Source organism: Gossypium arboreum, chromosome 2, assembly GCF_025698485.1.
Source record: "Gossypium arboreum isolate Shixiya-1 chromosome 2, ASM2569848v2, whole genome shotgun sequence".
Classification (NCBI taxonomy): Eukaryota; Viridiplantae; Streptophyta; class Magnoliopsida; order Malvales; family Malvaceae; genus Gossypium; species Gossypium arboreum.
This window is the reverse complement of record NC_069071.1, coordinates 23,994,770-24,010,449: the sequence shown is the minus strand read 5'-3', so window position 1 is coordinate 24,010,449 and position 15,680 is coordinate 23,994,770.

The window sequence follows — 15,680 nt, the reverse complement described above, 5'->3', positions numbered from 1 at the left end:
GTACAGGAGTAGCTCCTAGATCATATAACATAATACCCTAGTGACATGTCACTTGTATCCTAATCTATTCCTAAGGTTCGATTGGGATACAAAAACGTCGTCGGACGTATCCGTAGTATCGTTTACACAATTCATGCAAAATTAAAGTATTTGAAATACAATTATAATAAAGCTTATTAACATACGAACTTACCTCGATTACAAAAAAAGGCGAAAAGGATCTATCTGTCAATTACTTTGGTTTTCCCTCGATCTACACCCGAACTTCATTTTTCTTAATCTATAATATCACATTTAACTTATATAATCATCAAGCTATTAAATTCAGTCCAAAATCACATTATGATAAAATTACATTTTTGCCCCTAAAATTTTAACATTTTACGATTTAGTCCCTAGGCTCGTAAAATGAATTTCTTTCAATCTCTACACAGCTCAAGCCTAGCCAAACCTTACCCTTACTCATAACAGCCCACATTTTACATTTATTCACACTTTACCACTCATTTTTCAACACTTTACAAATAAGTCCCTATTTGACATTTTAGCAAAAAATCACTTTACAAATGTTGTTTAACAAATAAAAAAACATACATTTTCCATAATCAAACATAAAAATACAAGCATATTCAACATGGGTAAAATTTTAGACTTTAATTTTCTTTCAAATTAGTTCTTGGAATAGCTAGATCAAGTTACAACGATCTCAAAAATATAAAAATCATTAAAAACGGGACAAGAACGGACTTACAATTGAGATTGAAAGCTTGGCCAAAACCCTAGCTATGGTTTCCTCCAAAATTTCAGCTAGGGGGACTAAATTGAAGAAGATGAACATCTTTTATTAGGTTAATTTGTCTTTATTTACCAAATTACTAAAATACCCTTAATGTATAACTTTAAAATTTCACCTAACCATGTCCATTTTTGTCCATCCTAAGTATAATGGTCTAATTACTATTTAAGGACCTCCAATTTAAAATTTCATAGCAATTAGACACCTTTAACTTATTAGATTTCAAGTTTTGCACTTATTGCAATTTAGTCCTTCTAGTCAAATTGAGCACTTAATCGATAAAATTTCTTAACAAAATTTTCACACAATTATTCTATCATGCTGTTGACTTTAAAATTGTAATAAAATGATTATTTCTACTTTGGATTTATGGTCCCGAAACCACTATTCTGATTTAACCCAAAAACGGGTTGTTACATTTACCCATTTTTACTAGAAAAAATAAATTGGCAATAATCCACTTCTAAACTTAGCAATCCTTAATCAACCAAATCTGAAAAAATTAACCACAAGATTACTGAATAAAACTTAGCCAATTTTTCTCCTCAAAACAAGCTTTAATTATTCCTTTTATTGCAGAAAATAAAAATTAAAACCATCACTATTTGACCACTTGTTGGCCGGCCATGCATAGAGAGAAAAAAGCTAACTTCCTTGCAAAAAATAGCAAGGAAGACTCATTCTTCCTCACACCAAGGGACAACATCATAGGGGAGAGGGAACCAAGGTAACTTCCTTGCTAAATTTAGCAAGGATGTAATAACCCAAATTTTTAGGTCATCGAAAAAGTGAGTTTTTGGGTCTTCGATTTTGAAAATTAGATTCGAAAATATTTATTAGAAATATTTACGAAGTTAAGTGAGAGGTTAATTAGATTTTAATTAAGTAAATTTAGCTTAATCAAGGCTAATTTAGTGAAAGGACTAGATTGAATATAGTGTAAAAGTTTAATTATAAACTACAGAAAAGTCAAGGGACTAAATTAGCAAATAAGCCTTGGGAGACAAGTGTGTGGTATGTATGAATACATTTGTATTATTTTAATTGGTACAAATGTATGTATAAATATGTATTTACTTATTAAATAAGAAATAATAATTATAATAATTTAATAATATAATAATATATATATGTTATAATAATAATAGAATAAAGAAAATAAAAGAAATAAAACATAAAGAAAAAGAAAGGAAAAGGGACGAAACAAAGCAGGGAAAGAAAGAAAGAAAAAGAAAGGAAAAATTAGGGCTTTGATGTTTCAAGCTTAATTGGTAAGTCAATTTGATCACTTTTCTTGCAATTTTGGTGTCTATGGAATCCTAGGAAGAAATAATTTTTGGGTTATGTTGAAATTTAGAAAGTTATTGAATTTTTAGATGTTGATTAAGTTGAATAAATGGAAGAATTAAGTATTAATGTGATGGAAATTCAAGTTAGAAGTGGGAGAAGGATTAAATTGTAAAAGAAAATATAGGTCTTGCAATAATAGGGATTGAAATGAAAAGATGTTATAATTAATGTTTTATGCTATAAATTTAAGAGTTGGAATAGTTTAAAATGATAATTGGATGAAAATATAGGATTTGTTTTGAAGAAAAAGAATGGTTATGGTGGAAGGACTAAATTGAAATTTTAGTAAAAGATACATGGAAATACAAGAGTGTGTTATTAAATAATATATATTGATAATTTTAAATGTTAAATTTTATGTAGCTAATGTAGCATCAAAAACGTAATCGAAAAAGGGAAAGGAGAAAGTGAACGAGGATATCAAGTAAACTCGAGAATTTCGGTTTGTATTTCTATAAACTATGCTTATGTTTTAATACAATGTAAATGATATTTTTAATAGTTAGAATGTATAATGAATGATATGATGGAAAATGTTACTGTTTCTGTATTATAATGATATGATTTGAATACCCTATTAACAGTGTCGGGCTAGTCGGATATAATTGGCATGCCATAGGATTGGAAGTATTCAGGGATATTTTGACTGTGTGTCGATGAGACACTATATGTGTTGACTACTGTGACTGTTCCAGATTCATTCTGAAGAGGTACTCTGTACCTGACTATGACTGTACTGCTTCTGTTACTGTTACCCTACAGTGTATTCCGATTTCGGCCGATGAAACACTATACATTATCCCCGGTGTGTGGGTTGGATCCCTGTATCCGTCCAGGTCCGAGTTATGTTAATAGGGGTAATTGAAAGTACTAAAGACAAAGACCGACTTCTATTGATCATGTGACTGTGACTGTTATACAAGTATTGAAAGATATTGAATGATATGAAAAGTATAAAAAGAATTGTTTAAATACATTTAAGAGCTATAAGTTAAAGGTAAGTGATGAAGCTAATAAGATTATGAAATAAAAATTTATGTTACAATGTATATACATAGCTTATTTGTGACAGCCCAAAATTGACCCTAGTCGGGAAGTGGTTTCGGGACCGCTAAACCGAGTCACCGAAATGTTTGAACGTAATATTTATTGTCTAGAATATGTAATTATGAATGTGTGAAAATTTCAAGCTTGATTTAGTCGATTGCATGTGAATTCAGTTAGTAGGACTTGTGTGACACTTTTGAAAAGTGATAGGCTAATCTATAAGGACCTAATAGTGCATGTAGTCAAAGGAGGACTTGCATGTCAAATTTCCCCCAAGTGCTAGTGGCCGACCATGACAAGGAGTGATGGGCAAAAACATGTCATAAAACATGTTGGGACAATGGTGTATGTAAGAAAAAATAAAATAATGAGCATGGGAATTGAATAATGAAAGGAAGAAAAAAAAAAGAAAATGGTGAGTGTCCCCCCATTGCCGTGAGTTGAAGAAAAGAAAAGAAAAAAATTTGTTCATCCTTTTCATTCTCTCTTGACCGAAAATTCTAAGGAAGAAGAGGGAGTTCTTGCTTCATGCTTGGTTTGGAAGAGGATTAGGAGGAGGTTTGGCCATACTTGTGTCTAGATTAAGGTATGTTTGAGGTTGTGCCATGAGATTCATGCATGTTTTTAGTTGCTAGCTTGATGTTCTTATTAGCCCATGGTTCAAATCTTTGCTATGTCATGGGGATGATATTCGGCCAAGGTGGATGTTGTGTTAATGCCATTGCATGCTAAATATGAAGCTTGATAATGATACATGTGATGGTGGGTTGAGGACTCTTGGATTTTCTTTTAGCATTTTTGAGTGAGACATTAAGTTCTTTGTTTAACCATGACCAAAATTGAAACGGTATGGTGTTGGGGTGTATTCAACCATGGTATATCCATAAGTATGATTTATGCATATTGCATGGTAGGTAAGATTTGAGCTTTGGATATATGTTTATATTTGGATATAAGCAACTTGAGATTCGGCCCTTGCACCTATATGTACATATGTTTACACATGATGTATTGGTATGACATATATACTATCTCAAGGTATATATTTACTTATGATGATGTTTCGGTTATGAAGTAAATGATAGATGTGTATTGAACTACAATATGTAATGCATTAGTTAGTAAAATGTATGCCGTTCATGTGTGGTATTAAACATGTAATTGGCCTCAACATCAACATGCATAATCGGCCACATGAAAGAGTACATAGGTTGATGTGTTGTTCGGCCATAAGTAAGCATGTTGAAGGCTTTATTTCGACCTAGAAAATTCGGCTAAGGAGAGTACTAACTAATGTGTTGAGTTTGATGCATGATTTCACATGTATGTGACTTTAATGTCTAATGTATAAGTGTGGGCTAAGTGCCTTGTGTTCCTCTTTTCGATGCTCAAATGATTAAATCGATTTATTTATTTAATTAAGCTCAAGAGCAAAGGGGACCCAAATCCGATAAAGGGAAGGAAAAAGTGATCGAATAGTCGTCGAAATCGCTCGACCACGTCCGAGGTAAGTCTTCGAGTAATGATCCTACTTGTATTATATTGAAATGATTTGTCATATTATGGCGGATAGCCGAATGTGCGTAGGGACTACGTTGTAAAGTCGATTGAAATCATGCTCTTTGTGTGTGGCTATTGAGCCGAAATTGGAAAGGTTTGATAAATGTTTTGTGTTTGAGCCTTAGTAACGAAAATGAAATATGGATGTGTCGTGATTATTGATATATGTGTGCGTGAGCAATTGAATGATACCCGGGCTAAGCCCCGAAGGCATTTATGCTAGTGATTATATCCGGGTTAAGACCCGAAGGCATTTGTGCGAGTTGCTATATCCGGGTTAAGACCCGAAGGCATTTGTGCGAGTTGTTATATCAGGGCTAAGACCAAGGCATTTGTGCGAGTTGCTATACCGGGTTAAGACCAAGGCAATTGTGCTTGTGGTTATATCCGGCTAAATTCCGAAGAAACTTGGTTTGAAGGTGAGCGTTTTGTGCTGCAATAAATTCAATTAATACGCTCGAAAAACCCAAACGATAAGGTATGTTTGCATGTGCATCGGAAAAGTCGATTCGTTTGAAATAGTATTCGTTCAATCGACTAACGAACTTTCGGCTCTTAGATAGGTTGATACCTTGTGTGTGTATATGTTGATGAAGTGTGAAGTAAGTATGATTATGAGAATGTGTATTAATAAAGTGATTCATTTAGCTATGTGAATGTAATACTTTAGTCAAAGCTGATTTCATTACTTGAGACTTACTAAGCATTAAAATGCTTACCCCGTTGCTTTGGCTCTCTGTTTTATAGATTTTGCTCGTTAGCTATCGGATTCGGGATCATCGAAGTCGAAGTCATCCACACTATCAAAGCCCTTTTGGTACTCTTTAGTTGAACTCTGGATATGGCATGTATAGGACTACCCTTTGCTGTTTTTCAAGTACGTTTTGTGATGTATGTGTGTTCAGCCATGCGAAAATGGCTCGTAAAAGTGGAGTATGGCATTAGACCATTTGTGTTTATGTATATATGTATGGTTTCATGATGTGAATATGGACTGGAATGGAAGTTTTGGGCAAATAATCGGCCATTGGAATGGCTAAATATGATTATATGTGGACCTATGTATGACAAAACTCTAGTTGGTCCATGGAAACCACGAAATAGGTAAAGTTCACCTTGAAAACAGATGCTGACAGCAGCAGTGGTGTGGATTTGAAAATTCACTAAAAATTGTAGAAATGGAATTAAATAGTGAATAAATTATGTAAATGAACCTTGATGAATCTACTTTCATATGGAAGAAACGAAACGGTCATATGAGTTATATGTTAAGAGATATTAAAGTTCTCGTGAAACAGGGCCAGAACGGTTTCTAGATCCCCTGTTTCGACTTTGGAAATTCATTATAAATTAACCAGAGATAATTAGGAGTCATACTATATATGTATAGATTTCTATTTGAGTCTAGTTTCTATAGAAACAAACGGCATCAGTATTGAATCCCTGTACAGGGAGATATCAAAGTCGTAATGCGCAAAGGTCAGTGTAGTCGATCCCTGTAAAAGGGGAGACTTTAACTAATAAACTGTACTAATTTGCCCGACCAAAAATTCTAGAAAAACATATGTAGATGGAAATATGAGTCTAATTTAAGGGAAAAATTATGAAACTGATTTTCGAGCTTTGAAACTCAAGATATGAATTTTAAGGCGACAGTGATGCAGTAACCAGCTTGTCTGGAAAATTTTAAATGGACTATGAAAATAATTAGGTCTGTGTGCACCTTGTGTTCGACTCCGGTAACGGACTCGGGTACGGGGTGTTACATTATTATTGTTTTAAGTATTAGTTTATAGAAATACCACTGAGTGTATACTTAGCGTATGGTATGTTTCCGTGCGCAGGTCTAGGTACGAAAGAAAGTTAAGGACTCAGCATCCAAGCCAATCCCGGACTCAAAGTGGTGAATACTTTTCTTTTGGTAAAATGGCATGTATCTAGGTTGTTAAAGTGTTATTTTGTACATAATAGTGAACAAACATGAAAGTTGTTGAAGCATGGTATGAAATATGTATATTTTGGAAGTTAAACTTACATGAGTTTGACTAGTATGATAACTTAGTATAATTTCGATATGAATTGAGGTATTGATGTGAAAGAATGAATATTTGCTAAGTTTGAATGGCATAATGAATGATATTTGATTTAAGAACTATTAGTAATTGTTTGGGCATGAAATAGATGTGTTTAGCATGTGAAAATAGCTTTAAAGTGGTCAAAAATCATGTTTTCACACGATCAAGTCACATGGGCGTGTGCCCAGGCCGTGTGAATAAATCAGAATCTGCCCATGGTCTGGCCCCACGGCCATGTTCCAAGCCACACGGGCATGTGCCCTTATCTTTAAGGAAAAATTTTCAAAATTGTCAGTTTAGTCCCGAATCACTTCTAAAACATATATTGGGCCCCGCAGGCCCATATTAGGGACTTTATGATGAATTTTGATGAATATTGATCTGGAATGTAAAGTTTATGACTCGGTTTTGTATAAATGTTAGTGTATAATTCTGTTAATACCTCGTAGCCCTATTCCGGTGACGGCTTGGGGTTAGGGGGTGTTATAAAGGAAGCAATCCTCCTCCACCATACAATGGACGACATAATCAAAGGGATTATGGTGGGATTTATTTACTATTTATGGCATAAGAAGTTGAGGATCTTCAAGTATAAATAAAGCATTCACTTCATTAATTAGGGACACCAATTATTTTCCACATATTCTTTCTTAAGTGTTCTTGCCCTACTAATGGCTTGCTAAACACTTTGATTCCACAAAATAAGGCAACACTTGCCGAAATAAGAGTAGCTAAGAGGTTGACTTGAAGATGTTTAGATGATTTTCACTTAATGATTACAAGGAAAGCCACCGTAGGAAGCTGTAAGGAGCAGCCACAGATAGCCCCCTACATTTAACTATTTACTCTTCGCATTGTGAAATAGTTGTGGATAGCCCTCTCAGCTACTCTTTCTTGCCTTTCTCTTTATTTTTAAATTATTTTTTTCTATGTCAGGAGACAAGATTGCATCTCATCTTTATATTTTTAGTTTAATATGACATGACTTTATTTTGTTTATTCAAAATGGATATCAATATTGATTTGAATTCATTGGTATTTGTTTTCTGATTATTCTATGCAAATGATTATTTCATTCATTTAGGTTTAATTCATGTTTATACTTGTGAATCTATGGTCAACATTTGTAGGTACTTGAATTAACTATTTAATCTGGGAAGAGGTAATAATGTAAAACCTAAATGGTGCATATCATGATGCTTTCAGAAGATAATTTTTGTATGCATAAACTGTGTAAATGCTTGGGAAAGTGACTTCTAAGTTAGTTTTTTTTTTTTTACATAGGGTTATACTAATTAACTTAGGAACATAATAGGACTTTAGGAGGAGCCTATGCCTTAATTAAAATGGTTTTCATGAGTTTAAATATTGCCACGAGCCTTTCGTGATATTCTTTTTATAACTACTAATGAATTCTTGTTAAAGTGAAATATTTTATTTTAATCTAGTCATGTTGTGTTATATTATCCTTTGTGCTTATTTCCTATTGTGATTATTTTCTGCAAGGTATGTTGTTTTATTTTGTGGGTGTTTAAATTCTGATTACTTTCATAACTTAAAATTTGGACTTTCACTATTACTATTCTGTCTTTATTTTGTTTTTAACCAATTTGATTAAAATTAACTTTGTCAATAATTCACTTAATAATCCTTGTGGAGACGATACTCTTTTACTCACTACTTATTACTTGTACAATCGTGTTCACTTGCATGTAACCATGCAACGCAACTAGTCACACTTAAGGCCTATGATACCAACATTCAAGGCATATACATTCACAAGAAATTGCCTATATACATGGCACATAACCAAGTTTAGAATGAATTAAAAGACTATCAAATTATCGTTAGGATAGTGTGAGCTTCATGATGATCCAACCAACGGGTTCTGCAACCATCAATATATAAGTAGATGAAAGAAAATGGGTAAGAATTTTAAATGCTTAGTAAGTCTATATGAAATTTATCTAACTTACCTTCGTATTACAACAGTTAAAGCTATTGAAACACTTTGGCATAAACATTACATCCTTTAACATCCTTAAACTTTCATATACATTTCAACAAAATAATCATTAAATTAGTTTTCTTACACAACCAACACTTATAAAGAAAGTCACATGTACATATCCAACAATTCAATATAACATGAGATGTGTTATACCATTCATACTTAATTCATAATGTGCATATTCAATTCTTATTCAAGTCATATTCAAATCATACTCATTTTGCAATATAACATTACATAACAAGATCACATGTTTCAACCATATCATTTTCCATTAAATCAGCATTTCCATTTTTCTGTTTTCATCCAAAGGTCTAAGGCAATTTGAGCTCAAGTTCTCAGAACTGATTTGATCAGATATACTGACTTTATCGGGCTGCTATCAGTAGCTTCAGATCAGGGTTGCTAACACTAGCTTGGTTTGATGTTTCTAACACTAGCTTCAAAGAATCCAAAACAAATGTTAGATCTCAAGTCATTGAATTAATCCCTAGTCACAACACCCATTTGTCCATATAAGCTAATATATTTAGGCTACTAACACTAGCTTCTGATCAGGATTGCAAACACTAGCTTAATTCGATACTGCTAACACTAGCTTCTAAGAATCCGCAACATATATCGACTCTCAAGCCAGTTAATTAATCCCTAATCAAACACCCGCATCTCTTTTGGGGATCTAAATGGCATGACATTGTTATCTCAATTGTTTACGATATTCATACAAGCCTATTACCGAATTCGTATCAATTCAATCATTATAATCGTATATCCACTTTTCATATTTCAAATAACAATCCATATAAAATTTAAACCTATAACATCATAATATACATACTGTCCAACCACATAACAATTCCACATCTATTCAATGTCTTATATCTATTCAATTTTATCGAATGTTTCACGTATCACTGATTTAGTCCATTTGATGCCAAAATAATATATTTATATATATACCTAAGAATTCAACTAAAAAGCAATGCAAAATAATACAAACCTAGAATGAATTAGAAAATTAAGTAATACAAACCTAGAATGAATTAGAAAATTAAGTCCCATATGAACTTACCTAGGAAAAACAATAAAAGATTAGGCATCGGGGACCAATTTAAAAAATTCTCTTTTCTGCGACTATCTTCGACTTGATTCAAATCCTAATCTAAATAATGATTAATTTCAAATTATCAATTCAAACATCCTATAACATCAATTTATATGCATATGTCAATATATTTTTAATTTTACTAAAATTTCCTGAAATTTTGCAATTGATTCAATTTAGTCCCCAAAATGATATTGTTATATCTTTCAAATTTAAACTTTGTTTTTCAATATGATTTCAATTTCATCCTTCTATAACTTTCTATTATCTATAATTATATAATTTTCATACCAATTTTGAAATATTTATCTTTTAGTCCCTATACTCAAAAATAGCAAATTTCACTTTACAAATTAGTCCTATTTAGCATTTAAGTTTTTAATCAAACCATTTAACACCAAATGCTTCAAAAACAACAATGGAAACATTTCAAAACTTTAACATTTTTATGATTTAATATACAGGTTAACTGAACCTAGCTACAATGATCTTAAAAATATTAAAATTACAAGAAATGAGTATAAAAACACATACCATGCATATAGACCAAATAAAGCTTTAAAAATGGCTTCCCAGGTTTCTTGCTTGGGGTTTCAGTGGGAGAGAAGATGATAACTAAAAAAATGTGTCTTATTTTTATTCTTTTATGTGTTTTGCTATTATTATTTATACTTTAAAATTTTAATTATAAGTTAATATAATTTTTAACTACAAGCTAAATCTACCGTCCACTAAAGTTCCAAAATGATATATTGCCATTTTGGACTTTAGTTAAATTGGTATAAAGATCCTTATATCTTTGATCAATTACAAGTCTATACTTGTAAACTTTTACAATTTAGTCTTTATACCTTAATTAATCATTAATTCGATAAAATTTATTTATTCAAAATTCAATTCACCTATATAATCACTTGAGAAATATTTAATAAAAACATTTCAAGCTCAGTTTTTGAAATTGAGGTCTCTATACCTTATTTTCCAACTCCATTGACTTTAGGGTCAGTACACTTGTACTTTAACTAATTATCCAATTGACAAATTTGACCTGACCAAATTTCAATATGATGTTATAATTAACTCGTAAATATTAATTAATAATATTTACAAACTCAATCATTAGAGAATGGGGTTTTGGAACCACCGTTTTCAGCACCACTAAAAATTGAGTTGTTACACTTGCTTTATTTGGGAAAATATTCGCTCTCCCAGTATGATCCTATTTTATCTCATAGTAATCATTACATCTTCCTTCATGAAAAGTCAATTACTATTAAATAGTAATCAAGTCGCTCATCACAAAGATGAACGACCCTTGGTCACCTTTACTTTTCATCAACCATGTAATGCCAATGAGAGGATATCATTTACCCATGTCTCGAGCTATGAATCCCATTGTTGTAAGTGACGCTACATACTGCAGAAGTAGTACACCTAATGCACTAGCTTTCGGTTCCTTATCTATTTAAACACAGGCTTTTACTTACATCAAAGTCTACAAGTCACGCATACATAGTCCGCCATCCACTCATGATTTAGGTATGCCACACTATGAATGTCACAAGTTAATAAATCCATAAACAAATTCAGGATATATTCTGTTTGGGGCCTGTATGATGTATTGTCAGTCCAATTAGTCACATCTTTGTATCTAATTTCTAGGAGTTATCTGCTCTAATACCCAAGACAAAGCATATAACACCCCTTACCCGTATCCAAGGCTAGAACAGAGTACGAGGCATTACCAGACTTAACAATACACATAGACGAAAACCGGGCCATAAAATTTCATTTAATTCAAAACTTTTCGAACACACGCATAACAAACAAAGCTAACTATATCATCACATCAAAATATTGGACATGGCACGATTAATTAGACTTATAAACCATAATGGATAAGGACTACATCTCATGATCATATACGATAACTCAATGCAGACTGATACGTATGGTCAAAATCATAATAAAAATACATATCACAAACCAACTTCCTATACATGCCACTCACTTGATATTTCTAATATTTGAATTAATTCATCCAAAATGATAGTTTGATAGTGTGATTTTACCTCTGACGATATCCAACCCCGAGCCGACCTGCCAATACTAAAGAAATGGAGAGGATGGGCAAGCTTTACGCTTAGTAAGTTCATATGAAATAATAAGCAATTACTACCACGCTTTTCAAGATAAAACACTATAATTGTACAATTACACATGTTCAGGTTAAGCTGTGTTATCAAGTTACAGTTACTAAATCATTCATATCTAAAGCTACAAAACTCCAAATTTAGTTTCGTTAATTTTCCTTGAAACTAGATTCATATATATTTCTCCCATAAAATTTCCAGAATTTTTAGTTTATCCAATTAGTACAGTTTATTCATTAAAGTTTCCCCTATTTCAGGGTACGACTACTCTGACCCCTGTGCACTACGAACCAAATTTCTCCCTGTACAGAATTTCAACAACCATTAAGTTTGTTTCTATTAAAAATAGACTCAATAAGGAATCCATGCATGTAAGATATGACTCTTAATAATTTTTGTACAATTTATGGTGAATTTCTAAAGTCAGAACAGTGGATCTCGAATTTATTTTGACACTGTCTCACAAAAATTATAATATCACATAATATATAACTCTTTTTCTCCCCCTGTTTCTTTTATATGAAAATAGACTCATTAATATTTAATTCCATAATTTTTTTTGAAATTTAATTCAACTTACACAATTTTTGGTAAATTTTCAAAGTCATGCACTGCTGCTATTCAACACTGTTTTACTACTAAAGTTCACTTTTACACAATTCACTTAATCCATTCCATTTTTCCGAGGTTCGCTCAAATATCGAGCATATTGCTCATAAATTCAAATAAACATATACTTGCACTTGTTTATCACATAATCACTTTCACATGTATTTTCATTTAATCGATTTCCCGTTGAACTCATCGGAATAATAATAGATACACAATTGCCTGCACATTTTCCCATTTTCACACTTGTAGCTGAAGCTATCTAGTACGCATAGTAGCCTACACTTAGTACTACACATGCCACCAATAATCTGGTACACGTAGTAGCCTGCACTTAGTACTACACACGTGATCACAGTTTTCGGGTATGCATAATAGCCTGCACTTAGTACTACACATGTGACCAATTATCCGGTACACATAATAGCTTGCACTTAGTACTACACACGTGACCTTACAATAGTTCATTCACATCGTTTCTATTCTGAAGGTTCAACCGGGAAATTCATCACTTTTTAACATTTTACTAAATTGTCCGTAATCAATTTAAATTCATAACTTACATCAAATAACCATTTGATAGGCAGCCACATTTCATACGATATCAAAATATAATAACATAAAAAGAATCGATAGATTATTTATGTACGAACTTACTCGAAGTGTCGATCTCACTATCCATAGTACTAATTGTCCATTCATAGTATAATAAGACACAACTCAAATATCAAATCAGCTTTTAAGAATTTACATAACATATATCACATATTTCATATATCACTTGTCATGTATCATCATTTTCTTGCATTTCATGTAACATTCTTTCATGTTATATTTCCACATCATAAACACCATTCCATCAACTTTTCCAATATATTAAATCATACAATATATGCAATAATAGTAAGAAATATAATTAAAACATAACATTGCATTATTATTATCATACGAACTTACCTCGATCCAGAAACGGTAATTTACCATTTTAGTCCATAACCTTGTATCTTCCTGATTTAAGCCCGAATCTCGATTTCCTTCATCTATAATATCACATTTAGCCTAATAATTAGTCACAATATTCATACGGGTCCAAAAATCATATTTTTACAAATTTTCATTTTGACCCCTAAACTTTTGCATATTTGCACTTTTGCCCCAAGGTTCGAAAATTAAACTTCATCCTATTTTCTTATGTTTTATGACATGCTGATCATTTTTCCCTTATATGGAAACATCAAATTCTCACTCTATCATGTACTTATGACTATTAGGTATTTTTACTGATTAAGCCCTTTTACTCGTTTTCACTTAAAACCGAGTAGCACAAGTTGTCTAACATAATTTAAAACCTCATATTCTATCATAAAACACCAAAATACACAAATTTCACCTATGGGTATTTTTCCAATTATGAACCCTAGGTTGAATTATTGCTAGCATAAGCTAAATCAAGTTACCGGGACTCCAAAAATGTAAAAATCATTAAAAACGAGGCTAGAACGGACTTACAATCGAGCTTGGAAGCTTGGAAACCCTAGCCATGGAGACTCCCTTGGTATACACGTCCATGTTGAAGAAGATGAACAAAATTGGCTTTTAATTTTATATTTTAATTCATTTTACCCCTAAATGACCAAAATGCCCTTTTTACTGAACTTTCCAAAAATTCCATCCATGTCCAATTTTTGTCCATAAACTTATAAATTGGTAAAATTTATATTTAAGACCTCCTAATTAATATTTAAAAGCAATTTCATTTAGAAACTTCTAGAATGCAAGTTTTGCAACTTATTCAATTTAGTCCCTAACTTCAAATTAAGCACTTTATGCATAGAATTTCTTCACGAAATTTTCACACAATCATGAAATCATATCATAGACCTCAAAATAATCATAAAATAATTATTTTTATCTCAGATTTGTGGTCCCGAAACCACTATTTTGATTAGGCCCTAATTCGGGATATTACAAAGCATCTCCCCAATTGAAATTGATAGACAATATATTAGTCTTTCAATTGGTTTGCTCTTTTTCAATTAAAATAAGGTTATTTTTAGGTTCGTCTACTAATACAAGCTATCTTTTTGTATTACAATCAAACCATGTAATACCGCTTAGTATTAGTTTAACATTAGACAACCAATGAGCAACATTTGCTTCTATTTTACTTTGCGTGTAAAAACCACATGAGGATAATAATATAAAGTATATTAATTTTAATCAATAAATTTGTTTTACCAACCAATCTATTCAAAAAAAATACAAGTGTACTTAGACAAAAATATTACACTTAAGGTATCAGGTCCACCAGCAAACTCAGAAGTGTTCTTCATTGATTACAGAGGAACTGATCGTTACGCTTGTAAAAACTACCTTCTTTAAGATGTCTCCTAGTGAACTCTTAAATCTTTCTTTAATTTTTACCAGATAGGAAGAGGTAGTTGTAGGACCTGTTCATCAGGGTTTTCATTTGAAATACTAGACAAGAAGAAAACTTTTTTCTAGAAACTATTTGCATGTTTACCGATTCTTACTATTATGTTGAGTTTCCCTTGTTTATGTATTTAAAATAGTTATTTGATTATTTTTAGCTAAATAAACTAGAGAAGGTCCCGGTGCAAAGGGAAAAGAGCCTGTCAAGTAGATAAAACCCTGTGTGAAGATTTGTAGTTAGCTCTTTTGTTCTTTGTGTCTATTAATGGTATCCACATGTTTAAACTATCCTACTGTTTATTTAGGTGAGTTGTCCTAACCTCTGGTTTTGGTCCATCTATCAAAGGAATACGGAAATGAGATGATGCATGTTCTGTTGATGTCGTAGATCATAAACATGAGTCTTGCATGTGCATCGGTATGAATACTCCTTCCTTGATGTATAAGCTTCATATCCGGGTCGAAGAAAAATGGTATTGGAGTGCTGATACATATGATGGTGAAAAGAAGAAATGATAAACGTTATTATATGTTTTGCCTC